Source organism: Calonectris borealis, chromosome 2 (assembly GCF_964195595.1).
Source record: "Calonectris borealis chromosome 2, bCalBor7.hap1.2, whole genome shotgun sequence".
NCBI lineage: Eukaryota > Metazoa > Chordata > Aves > Procellariiformes > Procellariidae > Calonectris > Calonectris borealis.
In genome coordinates, this window is record NC_134313.1 from 157,728,412 (window position 1) to 157,752,120 (window position 23,709).

Consider the following 23,709-nt stretch of genomic DNA (forward strand, 5'->3'; position numbering starts at 1 on the left):
AAAAAATCCCTTAAGCATCGAGTAAAACCATTGGCAGAAATGGCAAAGTTATAAGCTGAGAAACTGAATTTGAACATGTGAATTATGTTCACAGTAATTGAACATTTCATGGTTTTCGATGAGAAATGGTCTAAAAATGATGCAGAAAAGAAAATAAATACAGATTGAGGCAGAAGTAGTGTGGAGGAAAGACCCTTCCCACCTACCTCGGTTAGCCCTGCAGCGGGCTAGGAAGTGGAGAATACGCCTCCGTACAGGCAAGGAAGAAATGGCAACTTCATGATCTACAATGAGAGAGAGAGATTAAATTTTACCACTGATACAATATCTCACACAATGAAACACAGATGTCTTCTGGGAAACTTAGTTACAGTTGCAATAGAAATAGAAAAGGCTACCGATGTTTAAGGATTGTGACATTTTGCCTCCTCAGCTGTATACAACGTAGAAATGGAATTTTTAAAGAACTGAGCTTGACCTTGGAGGTTCTCCACCCAAAATGTTCAATGGGTGTGTAATACAGAACAAGGATTGGCAAATTTTTGCCTGTTTATTGGGAGTGTGTCATCTAGGGCTGTGTCTTACTGTACCTTCAAAAAAAAAAAAAGGCCTGATAACTCCATTATTAAGAGTTATTGAGATTCCACCCCCCTTTTTTTCTCAGAGAGAAAAACAGCGGTGTTCAGGAAAAAAAAGGCTAGTGACAGAGCTATTGGGCAACAAGGAAACTACAAAGCAGAAAGCAATAGCCATTTCGGGGTTAGAGCGTTTCAACATGCATATCTACTGCAGGCTTGCTTAATTCCAGATTTTGAAATGCAGAGCAGATGGGAAGGGATGTGAATTTGAGGGTGAAGAAGTCAGGTGGCTTAGGTATGGACCTGGATTAGTACCCTCAGCAAGTTCTAACAACTTCAACTGAGGTTAACAAGGCGAAAACGAGGACAGAGACTGTGAGCCAACATGTTAGCTTCTTGCTGCAAAGGTTAGATATGGCATGTTTGTGCACTTAGGCACACATATGTGCATGCAAAGGTCAACGTGAAACAGTTAAAATCCCAAAACAGAACCTGTTTGAGTGTTTGTTTTTGTTTTTTTTTTCCTCTTGGGTGTGAAAAATCCTGGCATACAAGTGGTCAGTGCAAGTAGGTCGTATCACAGTTCACCAACAACTGTATATTACAAATACAACATGACTTTGAAGTTCACAATAGACAAGTGATTGCTATTTTCTTAGATTAGATATTCATATTGTTTAGAAGTTACTGTCTTTCTCCCCTCTAAACCATATTATGATTTGTCACAAACTGAATCTAGAATCGTTGTGCCTGTTAGAGCATGTTGAAGACGAGCTGTATTTTATTCTTTCCTCTTCAGGAGTCGTTCATGGTACCTCTGCCTTTGTGTCTGTCTTTTACCTCTTCCATTCTTCTCAACTACTTGAGCATTCGCTCTCTATTTTCTTTAATTGCACTGAAAGCTCTGAGGAATAAAAACAACCTCTGAAAATCGCACAAATAGCAGCAGAAAATTACAAACAAGGAGAAGGAAAAACACTATGGTGACTGTTTCAAAAAGTAGCTGAGTGTTGTTTATGCAGCACCAAAGGAGTACGTGGTCTTACATATTCACGCAACAAGGAGAGACAACCTTTAATAAGAGGAAAGCTCCGTGGTCCATCCAGTGGAGGTCTCCTTAGCCTTGTCTGGAGAGAGGAGCTAAGGTAGGCTGAAACAGTAAGGGGAGCTCTAACTGCACAAGAGCGGGGGGGGGAACAGGTAAAGAAGGTTTCCCCTCTGCCCTTTAAAGCATAAAAGGACCTGTATTTCCTCCTTGTTCTTCCATTTTTCAAAAATTCCTTGGAGACAAAATGGCTCAGATAGGAAATCTCTGCAATACTACTTTCTCAAGCTTTTCCAGCTTTGCTTCCTCAGGTAGCCCTGGTTTATAGAGTAGACAACACCACCGATACTCCAGTTCTTTATTTCTGGTGACAAGAGGATACCGAGCAGCTCATACCCCACAGAAGTCTGCCTGCTTTTGCTTCATCCCATGGGATTGTGTAGGCAAGAGGCATTAACAAGGACTTCTGAAATAAAGCCTGTGACACGGCAAGACACTCTGCTGAGATTATAAAGTCCAAGGCAATAGTATCTTTATTTTTTTTCCCTTTAGCTCTTTTACCTCTACTCTGGCTGTTTCATCCCTTATTCATTGTCCCTAGATATATGGCATTTATTTTTGATCAAACCTGTAGCAGTACTGTCTCATAACCATTTGAGCTGTTACATATGAGGGAGAATGAGCAGATGGAGTATTGCTTTTGCACATAGGTCTACAGAGGTTTAATCAGTCTAGGATTCATTGGAGCTACCCTGGGAAATAAGGGTTTGCAGGTTCATGCATTAATTTTGTGAGGCCTTGGTCAAAAGCTCGTTTAAGTCAAGAAGAAATTCCTCACTGAATTCAGCTTGCTCCAGACACAGTCATTTTTTCATAGAGCTGAACCTGAGGAGGAAGTACATTTGAAATCCATTCAGAACCAAATTTTCATTCAATGACATTTATGACTATATTTTGTCCATTTCCCGCTGAACATTTGGTAGCTGGAGTTTACAAGTGCAAGCATTGCAAAGCTGATTTTTTTGAACAGAAGCGTGATTTTTTTCTGAAATTTATTTTTGATTGCAGACAGATGATAAACCTTGTAATATATTCTGCAGTTTCAGTTACACAACAGCTACATAATAATTTTGTAAGTTATAGCAGTGACTATATTGAACTGTAACGTTTTCAATCTGAATGCTTCACAAATTATTAGCTGAGAAATTATTAACTGAAGAAATTAACTGGATTTGTAGGATACCATAGCAACAAAGGTGGCCTATGGCTTTAAAAAAAGTGCTGCATCAGATACAAGCCAGCACATTTTGTTAAAATAAAGAGAAACTATTCAGAATTTGCAATTGAGGCTACAGATTGGTCGTGTTCTTGAAATATAGGTTTATAATTTGTCACAGGAAAAATAACTCCATAAAGCAAAACCGCTAAGGTGTTTTAAGATGATCTATTATGCGGAGGTGTCTAGTGCAGCCATTTTGGATTGGTGTCATGATAGGAAACAGATGGTATATGTGTTTATGTTTAACATTTAAGGAGGTATAGAAAGCAATTGGGAGGTGATGTATTTTGTTAATGGGTGAGTAAAGCCTCATATGTACAGTTAAAATAGAATGTAAAAAACAAGCAACATTTTTTCAGCACAAATGAGGCAATGCAACAACACGCTTAAGTAGATTTATTTGACTAGTTTCACTTTAAATAATTTTAATGAGAAATTCTCTAAATGTTTTTGAGCGGAGATAGAAAGTAATCTGGTAACCACATGTCTTGATGTAAGCCAAGCTGTTCTTTAACAGCACTTTCTTTCAATACAATATAAATGTAGCTGGAATTAGCATTGCTGAATATTAGTCCCTCAGCACCTCACTTGCTAAACCTCCATATTCTTTTTATTGCCTCTGTGCAGTTCAGAAGCAGACTGTGTGGTCAGTTCTGGACAAAGGCAAATTATCTAACGGGGCTGGGGAAGGCAATGTATTTGCTGAATTCTGTAACATAACAAACACCTCGGTAATGATACAGGAAGGTAGCAGATCTGCACTGGATACAGCAATATATTTTTCCTGTAACATGCTACCTTTTGGATTTGATACCGAATATATCAAAAATCTAGTTATGCATGCAAAGCTGTATTTTTCTGAATTTTATGTACTTCACCTTACTGTATGTTATTTCATTTATAAGATTTATCTTTGAACATGCAGTGATAGTCAAAGACAGTTGTTCATTTCTAAGCTTCGCTAGGCAAGTTACTCAGTCTTCTGGGTTTTCCTTTATTTGTTTTTGCTAACTATGAAGAGGACATTGAGGGCAACTGGATGTTAATAGATCCTCACTGTAATTAATTATTCATCAGCAGTAGAAGTATTAGCAGTAGTAGTCAGACATGCAGAGGAGGATGAGATCTTACCATGGTGAACCTACAGGGAGAGAGGCTCTTCCAACCAGGTTCTGCCTAATTAGACCATGGCACATTTGGAATTACCCACATCCAAAGAGAGAGAAAGTAGTTTTGCAAACTGTTCTGATGATCTCAGCGGTTTTGCTTTTCCTGGTCAGACAGATAATGCTGTTGATATTTTACCATAATTCCATTCAGTCCTGCCTGCCTGCCTGCCACAGATGGACTCATTCTGGACACCAGGATGAGAAATCACCATACAGAACACTGGGTTTCAATGCATTTCAGTGAGCATTTTTAGGTGGGACCTTGTAATGCCCATCCCTGTCTCACATGATTGGGATATTTCTTATCATTTCATGATTTTGTTTTCTATTTCTAACAACCTTCTTCTGACAATAACTTTGGTATATTCTATGTGAACTGCTTCGGATCTAGTGAGATTTCTTCTTAATTTGAAAAAATTGTTAAGAATTAATCTTTAATCCCACAGATAGAAAAGAGTAAATAAGAGATGTAATAATCTTATAGTATTAATGGGACTTGAGCCTTGGTAGGAAATAGATGCATTATTCATGAGGATTGATGGTCTTCAGTGTCCCAGCAGCCCCTTGTGGGGCTTTGGAGGCATTAGACTGGTCACTGGAGAGAGGGTTGCTCTAATGCTCAATAAGCTAAAATAAAAATATCACTAGAATTATAAAACAAAAACTAATCAAATCCTAAATATAAATATGATGATACAAATCCACCCCCTAGTTATCTCCAGAAACCACCCTGCCTCAAAGGGTTGTCAGTGACTTGTCCCTTATTGTCTTTAATCAAGCAGAAGAGAGAGGCATTGAACGCCACAGTGAATCTGTATAAGAAGGCACTGCAGGTGAAATCTATAGTGCTGAGCTTCCCGCTATACGTGTGCTGCCAGCCGGCTCCTGCTCCACTAGCGAAGGAAAGGGCAGCAAAGAGACAAAGGGATGCAGTGTTTACACAGCGCCTGTGAAGTCCTCTGTAGCTTCTTCTAATTTCCATCCCCAAAGTCCAGACCACAGATGCTTCATAGGGCAAAAACAGCCTGGATGCCTGTAGGTAAAAATTATGTGGTAACATGCAACAAAGAAGCTGACTAAAGGAGATTTCTGCAATAAGGTTTCCAGCACTTACACAGATGGGATCTACCCAGACTCTGGTCTCTGTGTTCTGTGACAGGACATTATTTATCTTAACTATAATGGATAACTTTAAAAAAAAAAAAAAGAAAAAAAAAAAAGAGTGTGTATTCTTTCATTTTTCCAAGCAGATCAGGCACTACGGTTTGAACGTCTGTCTGAGAGGCTAAAACTGCTAGTCACCAAACAAATGTAACAGTGTAATTCAATATTAAAAAATATCTTTTTCATTAGACATTAAGTATCTTGGGATAATGATGAGGTCATAAAAGACTAATGTGTTTGGCCAGGAGAGAGAAGAAGATTCATAAAAGAATAAAGAGCTGTGGGATACGGCTCCTTTTGGCACAAAGGGTAGCACCCAAAGTCTGCTCAGGCAAATACTTGTGTGTGCAGATAGTTTAATGCAAAACAGATTTAAGCCTCGATTCTGAAATAAGGTCCATGCAAACAGCTTTCTGACCCTCACCTCCTGTCCTCTGAGACACCAAAAACCATACAGGACTTCTTTTGAGCACCACAAAGGACAGGGACCATCCCTGACAGGGGATGCAGGGCCCCAAAAGGAGATGTCCTCATGCCTCCTGGGGCTGTGCAGCCAAGGTCCGGGGTGCACCAGGACCCTGAAGGTGATAAACTTAAGTGGAGAGAGCCGGTCAAGTTTCAGGAAGGATTTAGCTCTTTGTGATATCGGTGTTTGAAAACACAAATCAGAGAGAAGGTGCTAAGGGACAAAATATTCAGTCTTCATACTGTAGCATTTGGCTTTTTTCAGTGTTTGGTGAGAGACCCTCAGCTTTGTCCTGCCTAGGTATCCCTTACCAGAAAAGGAAGAGGCAGTACCCCCCTGACCCCCCATACACTTTACTGTGTCTGTCCAATCCATGACATGTAAGTATGAGCTTACATTTTAAGGCTAAAATTAAGTTCTTAATATGAAAGCATTAGCAAAGACAAAATAATTACAGACTGTAGGGAGCCCAAGAATGTTCATATTTTGTGTTACAACTTATATACATATGCACACACACACGCATAAATGGAAACAGATTTTCTTGTCTAGGATTTTTATTTTCTATTTGCTGTTACATTCCAATAAAACACTGTCCTTCAAGAGTCATCTGTGGGACTGATAATAATATATTGGCCTTAAACTAGGGTGTAAGATGAAGCCAGCTGAAAACACTGAACAAAATCAAACAGTCTGTGCTAGTGAAAGAAATGCAAAAAATAAAAAACCATTAAAGACAAAAAATAAAGCCAACTTTCAGAGTTCTTTTGAATTTAACACTTTGTGGGAATATGAGTAACCTAAGCATGTCAATGTTGAAGTTGTTGATGGTTGTATTCAATAAATCATAGATCTAAGCTTCCACAAGTTAGGAACCAGGTCAAAAAAAAAAGAAAATTACTAAGTGCAAGATTGCCTTAAAAGTCTGAAAATTAAAATAATGACACTGTTTGGTTTTTTTTTTTTTTTAATTTCAATTCTTATTTTGGATGCAGCAGGGTGCATTCAGAACACGTTTTCATGATATTCTTTACAATGAAAGTTAGAACCTTCTGTTTTAAAAATGAAAGTTGAGAAACTAAAAAATAAAAAAGGCAATAGATACTCGAGTTCATACTATAAAATGGTGTGAATTGATCACGCTGAGGCAAGCATATGCAAATAAAAAATCCTTTGCTATGGTAAATTGGTAGAGTTGCCTTGATTTCATGGGCCAGAAGGTATGAGCCATATCTTTCAGGCTGACAATGTCTGGAAAAAAGCTATTAAAGTAAAACCACCCCCAAAATCTGACAACGTGGTCCTTCTTCACCTAAATCAAAGAGGCTCCAGAGAAGGAGCTGAGTCCTTAGAAGTGCCTAAAGAATGTCATTAAGTATTCCTCTGTGGGAAGTCCACACAAGCATTGCTCTGAACTGACTTTTTTTTCCTTTCTGCTGTTCCACCTAACATTTTTATCTCATTATTCTTAGCAGTGGTAAGTAACTATGACAGGAAGACAGAGTGGAAAATTAAGGCTTGTTAAGACTATTATACACCAAAAGGATCATGTCATAAATGAGATTTGAGTCTGCCCAGTTTGGGATATAATTAAGTAATCGTGTTCAAGGTGGATGGGTTTGAGACAATAAAAGGCCACCGGAGGTTGTTCAGTTTCAAAGAGGCAAATCTTTTTATGCCGAGAAGTTACGCCGATGCGATTTTGGCAGCGGCGAGGGACACTGGCTCCCTCCCAGCTGTTGAACATGGGGGCTTCTGCCCCTGAGAAGGGAGGGCAGCTCTGGTGATCCCGTCATCCTTCAGGATGATCTTCCTGCCAAGCAAAGGCTATTTTCCCGTGTCTCATTTTCCGTGAGCATGTCACCAGTGTGCATTTGCCTCTGGCTTCAGTCTATAGGAACCTCTCAAGAATAAGAACAATAAAATCAGGACCCTGGGAAAAGGTGCATGTGCTGAAAATTTCGCTATCACTTAATTCACTTTTGAGGAAAATGTGTTTAAAATCAGTCATCAAGGCTGTGAATAATGAGCGTATTCCAATACTATGGACACAACAAGGAAGTGTCAACAAAACCGCAACAGGAAAACAGTGAGGCTTTTTCTTGGCCGTAAGAGAATACAATGAGTCTAATGTTGCTGCTTTCTCATTTTTTCCTATGTTATCAGCATGGAAAGCTGGGCAGGCCTTAGCTGAATCACGGCTCAGAAGTCAGTCTAAAATGTGAGTGAGTCAAACAGTGTATGGGATACAGAGTGACATGTGTGTTTAGTGTCAGTAGGGTTTGTCGTGCAACTCTTGAGGGCATAATGGACGACTTTTTTTTTGCTTGCAAGTAGCCACGATCATTATATGAATCATTTAGGGGAATGATATTGAAAGCTATCATACCATAAAGCTGCAGAGTTTTCCACTGAAAACAGCAGCTTAGAAGAGCTTCAGAACCATGCTAACAAAGATGGTACCTTGCTGGGATATCTATTATTATACACACACAAAGAGATTGAGCTGATATGGGAGAGGGACTGTTGGAGGAAGGAAGAGAAGAGAAGAAGGATCATAAAAAGTGACAAATAATGCTTTTAAACATGATATTCTTCACTTCTAACTTCAAGATTTAAATGCAGAGTATATGTATATTTTTTTCTCAAGTTATCTTTCTTCCTCTCTCTTCCTTTCTTAATTCCTTAGAAAGGAAGAGTCCTTAGGGTTTTGCCCTGCTACCTTTCACCTTTTCCAGTCTGCCACTTCTTCAAATGGAAATGATGTCTGTTTATTATTTCAGGCTGTGCAACTAGTAAAATATTACCCAAGACTTAAGTCCTTACTTTGGCAAAATAATTTTGCTTTCAATAAAATCTTGGGGGGGGGGGGGGACGGACGGACACAGACACACCCAGCAACAACAATACATTAACACTCTATTAAAAAAGTCAATCAGTCCTACTATCTACATTGGGAAGTCCTTCCTTATCTCCCCTTTGCCATGCAGGAATGTGGAAATGGGGGTCCTGTTGGATATGAAGGTAGAAGCACAGTGTGGAAGGTAGCTCCCTCCTCATCCCCAGCGCAGGGAAGATTGGGGTAGTGGTGTCCCTGAAAACAGCATTTCTTGGTGGTCGCGCTCCTACGTGGGAGCAGGAGGACAGGCTTTGGGTGTGGAAGGGTGCCGCTGCAGCGGGGCAGGCTCAGCAGCTGTCCCTGTGGCCATGGCAGTGGAGGGTGACTCGCAGGAACCCACTGCCCCACTCCCCCATTGCTTCACTGCATTCGCTTTCACAGCTACGGCGGCTGGACGTTTCCCACTCTGGCAGATACATACGTGCTTTTACAGATTAACATTACTGTAACATAGTATATCATCATCTGCATCACTATTGCATCAGCGTTTCCTGGTGATTTTGTCAGTCCCAACTTCTTTGCTGTGGATTCCTAATGACAGGCCACAGCTTAAGAAAGAATTGCACAAAAGGTGTATATTTGTTGTTAAGGCTTGAAAACAAAGAATGTCAAACAGTCAGACCTGCTAAGGAATGAGGGAATTAAATTAGCCTACCTGTGCCCCACTGTGCTGAATCTGGTCCAGTTTTCTAGAAATGCTGGTTCAGCAAAAGCAGGTGGCAAGGAATCTAACTGGAACAGCAGGAGCAACTAGATTTCAAAGTTCACTCTTGTCACAAACCCTTTTCTTCAACTTATTAGGTTTGAAATAGCTTGTAAATACATTAAAGAATCCTTCTTCCCCCTACTCTGTTTGCATGACTCTCCTTAAAGCAGATATTTTGGGGAAAGAGCTTTGTGTAAAAATGCTGTTCTAACATAAAATCAGAAGCAGTGTGTTTCCACAAAAAATTCATGGCAAATTTAAGTTTTGGTTAGTAAAGGAGTTCTTAACTATTTTGACCAAAGATCCTTTTTTTGTTTATTTGCTTGTGAGATGCAGAAAAAATTAAAATCCATGTTTCTAGAATACATTCAATAACAATAACTCACACTTAAATATTAATGGAAGCAAATGACTGAAGTGACCCAGATTTCTTTTTTGCATTGTTATGAGAAATAGCTGCACACAAAAACCTGTATTTCCAGTAAGCAAAAATATTTTGTCGGTCACAGCTGCTAGTCCTATAGGCTAAAGCAGGGACAGACATATATTCTCTAAACTAAAGCCAGAACTTCAGTATTAAATCTAACCATTAGAATACATATGTGAATAATATGTCAGACAAGCATACAACTGAGTGTCTAAGGACATCAGCTCCTTAGAAATATCATGGGCTCTTTCCCCTTGTGCCAGTTTAAATTTGGGATATCTCCATCAAAGTCAGTGGAGTCAGAACTGTGTGAAACTGACACGATAGTAGGATGTGATCCCGCCTGCCTCTGTAACATCTGCCATCTTCATCAATTCAAAGATTGAACTTGGGCCACACATATAATAAAAAGACTTATATTGCGTTCTGGGGAAGACATAGCTGCCAAAGAGTTACACTTGAAAAATATCTGGGAGCTTAGTGTTGATCTAAATGTTAGTGCACCCTGATCCTCTGCAATGTGCCATCACTACAGCAGTCTCAGAGCATATCTCACACACAGAAAGACTGAGCTGCCTACAAATACAAATTTGAGTTTCCTCTGAGGAGCAGGAGGTGTTCTGCCCACACCCAAGAGCTCTGTGCCCAGGCCACCAGCCCTGGGGGCTCAGGTTCAGGCTCAGGCTCACCCCACTGCCAGGCGCCCACCTGGGGAGGAGTTAGGGCAGAACTGGCAGCAGGGCAGCTCCGGCAGCTTTTGAGCAGCCACCAGCTGAGAATGCCAACTGTAGATGACTGGTTTGGGTTTCAGTATGAAGGTCCTAAGTCTGCCTATACGTGATACAGGCAACATATTTTCATAAGCCAGGGTTTGGATACCACCCTGAGATCAGTCACCTAAAACTTCTACACACTTCGTTGTAGATGTTCAGGTCCTTCCTTATCCTCACTCCTAACACATTTTCCTCAAAAATGTTACTCTCAGATAGTCAATGTCGTAAGGACTATCTGTCTGCCTGAATGTATATATACATCTATATGTACATATATGTATACATATATATACACATTGCATTTTAAGCTATACAGCTCGCTGTCCTTGACTTTTACAAGAAAAGTAGATTTAAAATAAAAAGGAAGATTAATATTAACTTCAACAAAAAACAAAAAAATTTTCTGTTTGAGAATTCAGGTTGCTGACAATATTAAATGAGTCACTATGAGGCACCTTAGTTGTTTCACAGTATTTTGTTTTTACTGGTGGGTCAAATGAGTCAGCTGACTGTAGGCAGGATTTAAGACAATGGGTAATTAGTGTATGGGTAAGTAAAAATATATGCTGCATACCTTTCTGTCTCCACATGTTATTTTTCCTTAACCTGGTGCCAGACTCATTTGATAAAAGCGACTCAGCTTTTGCTGAGTTGGCCCTGCCATTGACAAACTCACCCTTAGGAAATTGCATTTTCTCCTTTCAGAGGTGGACTTGCAACATATTGTCAATTTTAAAGGCTGAAATTTAGGCAAGAAGAGTAAAACAACATGCTTCTAAGCTCTTCCATAAGTATCATAAAAGTATATCTTTTTATTTCCCTTGAGAAGAATGTGAAAACATGAGGTAAAGACAGTCAGCAAAATCTCTCCAAAATGCGTGAAGAATCTTCTACTGATTTTTCTTTCTTTCAGTGAGAGTTCTGCTTATTCTCCATTTCCACCCCAAGATGCAACAGCTAACAACGAGAATAATTTTTAAAATAATCTCAGTTATGTCTTTGCCTTGCTTAAATCAGCACATCTCCAAACATGACAGTTCAGCTACCTGCTGAGAATCTAATTCTCATTAAAAAAACCCAACACCAAACACTTTTTTAATTTTATAGGTTAATTTACTTTACAGACTTAATTCACACAATATTTATAAGGCTGTTGGCCCTGCTTTAGTTCATAGTATTTTCCTACAATGTTGTCTGATTATACGATACTGGACTGTCACTTCCAGACAGGAGTTCTATTTTCAGCTAACGTGAACAGGCGTAACTCAGTAGATGCATCAATTTATACTACATTTGAATCTCAGTCTATGATCTTTTTAGAGTTATTGTTAAGGTGAAATAGGCTGAAGGAGGAAAAATGATAAAGTCTAAAGAGGTTTGGAACATTTATCAGGTGGCCTTCTCCCTAGTGAAATCAGAGCTCTCTATATAATTTATGGGCAGAACAAGACACCTAAAAATGGGGTTCAAAGAAGCCAGTGCTTTGTGTGAAGTATTAAACAGTAGGAAATGACAAAGAAATGGTCAGACTTCTGCTCTGCCATTGTTAAACGAATATGGGGTTAGAGGAAAACACCTTCTCCCCTTTCCGGATTTGCAGCTACAAATGGCTCTTGGAATTAGTTTCATCAGTCAGCTTCATCTTTTCCTCCAAGCAGTAGAAGTGATACTCTTTTGGTATGTGTGAAATCCGTGTTCATATATCTTTGAAACCCACTTTGGGGCAAGAAATTGCACCCATGTTTTCCACAGTTCAGAAAAGCAATCACTCTCCTTGGAGTATTCTGAAATGGTGTTGAAATTCAGTATCCAACTGGAATTGCTCCATTCTATATAAATTAAGAAAATACTAATTGAAAGAGAGACTGGAATTTTATCTCACTAGGCTGCAAAGGTATTCTCTCAATGTTTGTTTAACCTCTAAATCTCTATTTCTGAAATCAGAAAAAGATAAGATTTTAATTTAAGCCTCCCCTATCTTAAGAGAATCCTTTAGCCATCAGAGTCCTGAAAATAAGGAAAGATGAAAGATTTTAGTTTTGTTTTAGAATCTAAACTCAGATTAACACGTTAACTAGGTCAGGAACTCAGGTGCAATTCAATGGCTTGGTTTCTGCAGGACGTCAGACTGTGAACTTCTATGTAACAGGTTGCCCTGGTTTAGGCTGGGATAGAGTTTTTCTCACTCTTACCCTTCCGATTCTCTCCCCGTCCCACCAGTGGGGAGTGAGTAAGCGGCTGCGTGGGGTTTGGCTGCCTGCCGGGTTAAACCACGACACAGGTACAGAACAATGAAATTTTACAGATCATGCAGAAGCAGCCTAAACCATCTGAAGCCAATGGTAATCCTTCCAATAACTCCAGTAAGCTTTGTACTTGCTTACTGTCCGTTACCCTGGAATGTTGTATATTGCTGGTTTCTTCACTGTGACAAATAAAAATACAAAATCTACTTATTGCAGTAAAATGCCAGTGGGTTCTGCCTATACATTCATTATGCTTTTATTTGGCTTCGGTTTGTTTCTGTAGGGGTTGATTGTTGACTTTTTACACTTGAAGATTTTTCTAAATCAGTTTCAATCTCTAGGAATCCCCTCCTTGCCTTCGGTACTTAAAGGAGGGAAACAAAAAAAGTATTTCTGGAGCCACATGTTGCGTGTTCACAAGAACAAATGCTCAAGATCCCTCCCCTTCCTCCTGCTGCCTGAAGGACTCTCTGATAAAACCAGTGCACTTCTTTTTTACGTGACTCGTGATGCTCTGAAGACCTAACATGCTATCTGGGTAGGCATCAACATTTTACAAGAATCTTTTTTTACACCTCCAAATTCATAGTTCTCCATCAAAGATCTTAGCCCAAAGAGCAGTTAATAAAGCTGGATGACCTCTTGCTCTAGGATTTTTTAAGTCTCTTTCAGACTTAAAATTAGATTTCCTCCTTTAGGAAAAGAAACAGGCCAATGTATGACCCTTGAACTGTCAATCATCTGGAAGTAAAGCAGGGAACTGATTTCTCTCAGAGCAGCAGAATGAAGTGCTCCAAAATAATAATAATGTGGTTATACATATTTATAAGCTCATCATTATTAGTCTTTAGTATGATTGTTCCTACCTGATATTCAATGGTAATTTTGGTCCACGGATATATACTTTGACTTAGTTCCATAAGATACTCTAATTTCAAATAAATCATGTTTTAAATGAATTAACCACTAATTAACTGGCAGGTCTCAAATAATAGTCATCTATGGGGAATCATAATTGAATGCTCTAGTCATGTTTGACAGGTGTCTGTATTATGTCCAGTGCTGTTTAACATTTCAATTGATGATCTGGGAGTAAATATAAAGCTGTTGCTGAAAAATATATGAATGGGACAACATTGGAAAGAGTAGTAAATAATAAGAACAGACTGATGAAGGGAGAAGTTCCCTTTCATGCATTTTAATACACGAAATGAAACAACTTGTAGCAATAAAGATGGCAGAGCATATATTTACAACAAAGGACTATACTGTGGAAATCAGTGCCTCTACAAAAGATATAGGCGTATAGTTTGCAAGCAACTCGGTATAAACTCTGGAAAAATGTGTTAAAAAAGAAAAAAAAAAAAAAAAAGAAAGAAAAAAGAGGAGGCTTATATGATCCTTGGCTGATAAACAGGAATGAGGGGGAGGAGGGACACAATTTTTCCTTGATGTGTAGTAAAACTGATTCTGTACAGTTCTGGCAGCCATATGTTAAAATAGCAATTGAAAAATTAGAGAGGGTGCAGATAGATGCTTTACCCTGAAAGACACAAAGAAGATAGTCTGTTTAATTGAACAAAAAGCACAATGAAAGGAAATTTGATTACAGCACCTAAAAAACCCTCATCATTTCTCTCACACCTTGCAGGTGAACAAGACAGGAGTCAAAAATCACCACTTGTTTTCCAGAGCTCATTTTCCTCAAGCCTTTTATATTCACATGGTTAAAAGGTGGTTGTAGCCACTCCTGTATTGCAGAATATGCCTCTAAGTCATACCATCACAGGACATGGGCAAATGCTGAAAATTAAAGGGCCTTTTAATTTAGAGGTGGGAGAAATGAAAGAGACCAGTAGTCAGAAGAGGGAATCAGACAAATTCAAATGGGAAGTAAGACACACAATTTTAAGAAAGAGGATGATTAGCTGTTGGAATGGGTTTGCCAAGGAAAGCAGGGGAAACTTTGATGTCTGCAGATAAAGACTGGATCTTTTTCTGAAAGAGATTATTTGGACAAATAAAATTTTGACACTAATACTGGAGTAAGTGGATGAAACTTAAGGGCCAGCATTACACTTCAAAGGTTAGAGCAGAGATCTTTGGCTTTAGATTCCACTTCTGAAAGACTCTCTGACTTTGGAAAGAGAATGTAATTTCTCATGAATATAAAGGGTAAAAAAAATCACAATGTGAATTGTTAAGCATTGGAACTGGCTGCCAAGAAATCAGGGAATCTCCGCCTGTAGACATTTTCAAAACTCATCTGGAAAATGCACTGAGCAACCTGATCTAATTTTGAAGTTAGCACCTCCTTCAGTAGGAGATTGGACTAGATGATTTCCAGAGGTCCAGTCCAGCATGAACTTTTCTACAGTTCTGCAGTTTTCCTGATGTGCAAGATGCTAATGACATTTGATGACACTTGCATTTATAAAGAATTCCAGAGTCTTCAGATGGACTTTGTCTTCTAGTGGTGTCTGTCTAAAAAATGGATAAGCAGTACAACTTTTTCCTGGATGTGATCAAAGACAAAATTACATGTTGCGAAGACTTTTGATAGTCATGTTAGAGAGCCCATATATATTTTGGTTTATTGCATTGTTAAATGTATTGTTTGTAAATACATTCTGCTTGTAAACATTGGAGAGAACGCAAATGAAATAATTGGTAAACCAATCTAGACGTTGCTTTGCTCAGGTTCATTGTGTAAATGTAGGTTTTGCTCATGCTCCTCAGTGCGCTCCTATTCAGGTCCGGGTTTGAGAACATGGCGCCACCAGCTGTAACATATGTGGAAAGGATGTCTTTAATGAGGCCAGGGTGGGCCATTAAACTTAATTTCAAAACGTATTGTAAGTTTGAAAACTCTGAAATAACTGTCATGCTATGGACACAGGAGAGATCATATGCTAGAGAGGAGCATTGGCAGCTCTCCCTTCCAGCTGGTGCTCTTGCGGGTGCCTTGCAGGAGAGTCCTGGCAATGCTCCTCTTGATTAACAGCTTCTGACCAGAAAACTCCAACCTTTCACCCCTCAGCTCAGCTGCTGAGCCATTTGCTGCTCCACTACCCTTATGTACCAACAAAGGAAAGCTTAGATTAATTTTTTTCTTCACGAGGTGTTATAGGGAAATCATTTCATTGCTTCTATTCTCAAATTATTGAGCAAAACAAAAGGGAATCAAAGGGAAGTCAAACAGTTTCTCACACAGCCGAGGCAATGGTGACCTTGTCTGTCCATAGGCAGAGCAGCTAATTGGGCAGGGAGGTGCCAGGATTTAGTACCTATGTCTTTAGATTTTAATCCCATGTAAAGTGACATAATTGTATTGATCTCAGTGCTGAATTACACTATCTGAGAATATTACTATTTATTTTTAACTTCACTAAATTCTCTATCTGCTCTAGTATTGCTGATGCAAAGAAAATTAAAATACTCCAGATCAATCTAGTTTCTCAAAGTAACAATGAAACATTTATAACTGCGGTGAGAAAGGTGCACAGAAGCTCTTTTATTCTATCCTGCTCTTAAGAGTTAAGTGAAATTACTGAAGCATGTTCTGAATTTTATCAATTGTGACATATTTTATGCTACTGGCATAGTACATTCAACAAGTGCATTAGGAGAGTGCTTAGCACTTTGTAATTACACTCATATTTCATTTTAAGATAATTTCATGCTATTCTTTCAAAAGGCATCAAATTTGGAGCTGTAGTCTTGAAACAATAGGATGTGATATTAAAAAAAATCAGATCTAAAATGCTCTTCTACTTCTCTAATGGAATATAACTAAAATACAGTGTGCAACTTTCATTCAAAAAACCTCTGTAGTCAAAGAGATACTATTGATTTAAGTCACTATTAATTTAATGAAATGCCATTCTCCTTTGTTTGCCCTTCTTTGCTCCCCTCCTCAATGAAAAATTAGGTTTGCAGTCTCAGTTGTCTCAGTAAAAAAATATATATTATACTAACACTCCTGCTACATGGATTTTAAAGTAACTAAACCATTATTCTGACACGTGGTTTTTGTACCTGTGAGGACCTTTCTGACTCAGCACTGATAGTGTGGACATATGGTGACTTTTTTTTAAAAAAAGACATTTCTTCTGTGAATATGTTTTGTATATTTAGCTGTGCTTTCTGCAGGGCCTGAGAAATGACTAGACAGTGCAGGTTTATCTGCATCAAATTCAGTGGGAATGGCTCATGTAAAGAGGTTGCAAAATCAGGACTTCAGCAAGAAAGCAGCAAGCCTTGGTCTTAATAAGGTGGAAGTTTTGAATACAGAGGGATTGGGGCCAATTAATGCAAGGACTAGTCATGGAGAGCCATGGGAATTGTACAACGGAGGAACTGCTGGAATGGATTCTAAATAACAACGGGAGAAGTTCTGATCTCACCAAAGCGAGGGCCTGTTCTCTATGCAAGCCTCGGGCCAATAATGCAGAAGGTGCGTAGTAGTCACCGTCTTGATCCAAGGCTGCTTTCAAGCCTTGCTGCCTTGCTTCAGGGTGTGCGCAGGCAGCTTGTGCACAGCATAGCTGCAATTTGGTTGCAAAGCGTAATTCCCTGGCACTGCAAAATATACACAAAGAAGCGTTAAGCCTTTCACCGCTTCCACATTTTAGACTGTATGCAAGGAGGCGTTACAATTAGGCTACAAGTTCTTTGCCATTTGAGAGATGCAGTAGGTTTATTAATAATCTGACTTTAGGTCTGTGAGGAAAATCTAAGTAATGTGGTTCTGGTAGCGTAGGATGAGCCTCCCTCTAGCTCGGGAGAGAGGCATACCTGAGCCGGGAAGCCTGCCATCAAACACTGCCTCCACATTCAGGCTGTGTCTATTTTGTTGTGCTGTGTGAAAGATCTCTGAGTTAGCTTTTTGCACGCTATTGTACTACCACAAAGTATTTGAGTTGTAGAAACAAAGCTAAGCACCTCATGCTAAACATCGCGGAGAGAAGCTTGTGCTGCTACTGATTCAGCGCTAGCTGCGGGGATCTCTACACGGGCTCTGCTGGACAGAGCAGAGCCATCCTTGCTGGAAGCTGTCACTGCAAAAATCCCACCTGATATGACAAAACATGGAGCACTGAGATGGGGCATGAATAGAGATAAAAGTAATCCAGCAGATTTCACAGCTGGATTAGCAAATTTTAAAGGACATGACTTGAGAAATTAGGAATACAGACTGGCTTGGGATGTGTTGTATATGTACAAAGTGTACAGCTCTGACCATGAGTTCTGCAGTTTGGAGCAGTATGATGAGCACCTGATGGACTGTCTTACAAAAATATTTCATTTTAATTAAACTGAATACTGTAAACCTCAAAGGATTGATGCATATTCAGTATAGCTCAGGCAGTTCATCCACACTGAGATTACAGCCCTTGGGTTATACTAGCTTCTAATAAAGCTTGTGTCGCATTTAATATATCACCATTCATGGAATGTACTGTGTTTTGGTTTTGGTTTTATTTTTTTAATCGACGTTCTCAGTAGGTTTGCTCCATGACTCATTTTCACATTCTCATGCAATGCAACAAATAGTTACTTTAGCCACTGTGGTTCTCCTGTGCTGGGAAAATTCACAGGTGAGTATGTCATGTTGTTTGGCATGAACAGTAACTAGAAAGTTCCTTTATTTAGAGTAATTAATCCTGCCTGTAAGTAGTGGTATTTTCCATAGTCTGTACCACTAAGTGGGAGCCTAGTTTTGAAAATTGATGCTAGTTCCCCAGTTGCATTCTTGGCTGAGGTTGGGCATGTAACATCCCACAAGGTCATTTAAGGGAAGGAAATACCTCATGTTTCCCAATATCGTCAGTTCAGGCATGACCTGATTTTGCAATCTTACTCATATTAGGCAATTCCCTTGCATGTCATAGGATTACTTGCAATAGCTCAGGCTACTTGCTTTGAAGGACGCTGACCTTGAATCTAAATTATCTGCTCCCTAATATCCTTCACTGTAGGAGAGGAAACAATCTTTCACGCAGATTTAGAAGAGGAAGATGATCTTGGAACAGCACATGCAAATAACCTCCAACCACTTGTTTAATCGAGTAAGAGGTCAGCTCCCAAGAAAAAATTTACATCCACAATGTATCATTACCATTATATAATATCTAGCAAAAATATTTACTGCAGTGGAAGTGTAGAACACGGGGTTAATAACCATTGTAAATGTTCTTTGCTGAATGCCAAACCAGCTCAAAATAAAGCACTCACTGTGCATTAAACAACAGCATCTAATGGTGGCAACCAAGGGGTCAGATAACATTATTGCTTCAAGTTCTTATTCTGTGGATGCATTTTTGGCCTTGAATCCCTCTTTATAGTATAAATTACCAGCTTAAAGAGTACTTTTAAAAGCAATCCTTTGAACAGGAGTGGGAAGAGCATTTAAGCAGCTCCAAGGTCCCCATAGACACAGCACTGGTGTAAGCTGTCAGGGGAATGTACTAATAGCCCCCAGAAATGTAGTATGATTGCCATTCTCCCTGCTTCAGTTTTAAATTTTCCCCTCTCAGGCCATAAATGCATAGGTCAAGTCCACCTTGGCCACAGAGATCAAATATGTTCTCTGCAGCATTAACTTTGAGAGGGTTTTCATTTTTCAGACTTTTTTCTGAGGTTGAATTGATACCTTGCTTTTTATTTTGTGAATTCTTTTAATATAAATCTTTTTCTAGGAATCCTTGGAGAGGGTTATTGTATGTTACTGCTACTCCCTGGGTCAAATTTTCTCTTGTTGTAGCAATTTAAATGGAGCTTTGCCAGCTTACAGCAATAGAGGATATATTCCCATGAGTTTTACATCATGAAGTTTTATTGCTGATGTTGATACCTAGGGTTACCACATACCTGAAGAACTCTGGGCAAAAAACCAAGAACTTCATATGATATTAGTTCTGTTCGCTGCACATGAAACTTCACTGATTTCAGATATCCTGAGGTTTATATTGTCGATAAAATGAACTCTACCAGCACAGTATCTCATATTACAAACACAAAGGAGAAAGGCTTGGCTTAATATTTTCTTGCAGGAAAATAAGGGTAGGCTCTCTCTAAAACATCTGATGAATTTAGCAACAAGACCCCATGCAGCAGAGCCAGATCTCTCTAATCCCCTTTCTCCTCTAGTGTTTTTCTCCACAGATTGTTGTAGGTCAAGTATTATTCCAACACTGACTATACTAAAATATTTGCTGGTTATAATAAAGCTTTTTACAATAAAGACTCTACAAACAGAAAACAATTTTGATCAGCCTTGCTGAAATTATTTTAGATTTGGTAACAGATATAGGAGTATTTGTGTCTGGGATTATGAATGAAATAAATTGTATTAAATTATTAAATTAAATCTTCTATTAAAGCACAAGAAGAATCATGTTGTTTCAGTTAATGAAGTAACAAGAGCAGTTAACCTTGTAATGAATTAATGAGTTGTGTTGGAAAGGTTTGTAAAGTAGATAACAAGGAAGTTGTAGCAGCAAGTGTCCTTGAAAGACATCCGTGAAGCTATGTTTTGTAGGGCATTTGACAAGTTAATATTTGACAGCATTGCATGTAATGACACTGTAGAATATGCATGATGTAATTGTTTAGTTACCCAATAAGATCTGTTAGGTGTTGTGTAAGGTGGGCACATAGTGAAAGGGTATGGCTTCCAAATGTGTATGTGAGCGAGATACTTTGTAGATAAGGAAACCAACATATTTGAGGATTTGGAGGAGAAGGATCTGTGGCCCTGAAAAGAAAACTCTGATAACTCACCTTCATTTGCTCCTACTAAGCCAGAGCAACTTTGTGATAACAAGCTGTTAAGATTTGCTTCTTGGAATACTTGTGCATATGCTTAGAACTAGAACGAAAAATTTACAGCTTGTTGGTTTTAACAGGAAAGAAAATAGCATTTCCTACACTAGCTTTAATGCAGCTGTTTAGAAGAATAAACCTAATTGAAGATCTATTATTTTTATGGCCTATCTTTATTTTATGTTAAGGTAAGTAGTCATTATCTAATTTGAGCTAATTTTATATCAGACCAGAGACACTGATCCTTAAAATTCCTAAATCCTTTACTGCATGACACATATCCCAATTCCAAGGAATTTTGATTATCCCCTTCTCATAAGGGAGATAACCTGCTTTTTACTTCGCTATCCCACCCACTTATATTTGGTATATCCTCTCAGTGAACCTTCCACATGGGGAAGGGTCTACAGCCTTCAGCCCTGTTTATCCTCTCCTTTTGAATAAATTAACACTAATTCTCTGACTTCTGACAGTCTAAACTCAACTTGAGTAGTAGCAGTCCCTCAGTAGAAAGCCTGTCTTGCTAACCCTACAATGCAGGAAAATCCATAATTAAGTTTTTCTTCTGCTCTCTGAGTACTCATCAGACCCCTACAAATCCCCTGCATCTTCCTTGGTGACCTTTCAGCAGATCACATGTGATTCCTTTTTCTCCGTTTTTGGGTCCTTGGTGCTGCAGCATCCTTGTGAGCAGTGGCAGCTCACCGTCGTCTGAAGAACTGCCCTACAGATGCTTTTTCCCATTCAGTGTGTATCTACTGGAACCTTGCTCCCAACCAAGGCTCCCTATGGGAATAATATTCAAGCTCAGGAGAGATCATATGTGAGGTAAAACAGGCTTTAGCTTTTTGTTTGCTTTTTTGCTTTTTTTTTTTTCATTATGGGTTTGTGTTTCCCCTGCTGGGCTCTAAAGCTAAATTAAAAAGGATCAAGCTGAACCCTCATACGAAGTGATGCTGTGACATAGGTAACTCCTGCATGAATAGTCCTCAGATCATGGGGAAATCATGAGGCCTTTTATTTATATACCACTCAGTTTCTGGGAATTTCAGTCAAGAACCAGGATGCTACAGTCCTATACACTGCATAGTTTGGAGGAAAGGGAGAGGAAATCAGTCATTTCCCCTATTTGGATCTAAGCAATCCACAAGCTTTTTCATTAGTGAGTATCTACACATTAGGGTCTTGAGTGGCATTGTAACACTGAAGGATGTTGCATCAGATGTGGAATTTCCAGCTTGGCTGTTGCTGCCTGTTTCCTGACTTTTTTTTTTTTTAGTTGTTATTTTCTCCTGAATTTGAAGATTTAGAGGGCTGACGTGCAATCACAAAGCCAAGTTCTGTTTTACTTCTCGGTCTGCTTCCGTGCTCGGTTTGGGGTTTTGCCCTTTGCTTGCGTTGTGTGGATGCCGGATGCTGGCATTCAGAGTGACTGCGTTGTCTGCTTTATGGTGATTGATGGGATGATTCATGGAATTTCAGCTGTTGCAGTGGAACCTTGAGAGGAAGGGTGTCATTGCTCATCTTTGCCTTTGTTCACCTCCTTGAGTGGTTTGCTTTAAGGAAGCAAAGCAGGTACACTTTTGTTTGAAGTGTTTCTACTACTTTCTTGAGATTAAGAGCATATCGACCACATATTTGTCTTCCTTTCCTTAATCTTTTACAAGGAATTTTTTAAAGTATTCACAGAAGAATCTGAAGATATTTTTGGTAAAAGAGATCCATGGAGAAGATCTGGTTATAAAGATGATTGTTGTGGAGATTGGAGCCCTTTTTTCATGCTACTTGAGGCCATTAAATTATTTCACAATGAGTAATGTGTTGTAGGAACTTTTGAACCATGTAACTGGTTACTTATTTATTCTTATGCAGAATGAGTATATACAGAGTGCAGAATAATATCACTACAGAAAGATGCAAGCAATATTCAAAATTTTTATAGTGGTTATATCAGAATACAATTCATTATTCTGGGAGAGAAACTGAGGCACAGAGACAAGATCACCCAGCGTGTTCAAGGTCACCCAGCAAATCTCTTTTAGAGACAGGGAGTGAACCCAGATTTCACAAGTCCTTATTCAGGATCTCCCATTGCTCAAATGTAAATGAACACACAGGGCACTATGCTGTGGAGAATAAGACCCAAAATGTAGAGGGAAGGTGGATACCTGTATTTAAACACATAATCAATCTTTCTTTCTTTCTTTCTTTTTCTTTCTTTCTTTCTTTTTTCCTCCTTTTTCTTCCTTTCCTTCTTTCTTTCTTTCCTCCTTTCTTTCTTCCTTTCCTTCTTTCTTTCTTTTCTTTCTTTCCTCCTTTCTTCCTTTCCTTCTTTCTTTCTTTTCTTTCTTTCTTTCTTTCTTTTTCTTTTCCTTCCTTCCTTCCTTCCTTCCTGCCTTTCTTTCTTTCTTTCTCTCTTTCTCTCTTTCTCTCTTTCTTCTCTTTCTCACCTTCTTCCTGCAGTGCATGTGATGCACATATGAATTCTGCCTTGTTTTTTTCCTGCAGAACTGCTCATAACCCTGTGGTTACTTTAGTGATAAGGTTCAGCTGGCCTGACATATGACTTCCCTGCTTGTTTTCTTTGCTATCATATTCGTCTCACAAGTTACTATTCATTGTGGGTGGGATTGGGAACACGGCAAAGGAGCTGTGTTTCAGCTGTGGCAATCCAAGGAGTGGATGGCTTCCACATTTTTTGTTTATGGGGTCAGACTCCTCTCCCTTAAGTACCAAACATTTAAAAATTGAACATGAATGTTTGAGATATTCATTGCAGACTTCAGAGTTGTTGGAGATAAATGAGTTTCTGTATGGGGTATTTACTTGCCCTTGTCTTGGAGGCCTACTTTTATCCACTGTCTGGAAAGGGAACCGAGAGTTATGCTGGACACAAGCATGTGAGAAAGTTAGCCAAGTCACAGTAGGTGAATCCACTTCTGCTTTTTCCATTCCCCCCACTAAGCTTACACCCCTGCCCAAAGCATTGTTTTGTTTCTCTTGCGCTGCTCAGCAAGTGGGGAAAAGGAAGAGGGCCATTTCAGTGACAGACTTACAACAGTGTTTAGCAGTGGTAAAGGTGGTGGCAGGAGTCTGCAACTTTGCTTTTCAGTCCTTGCACAGTCGACAG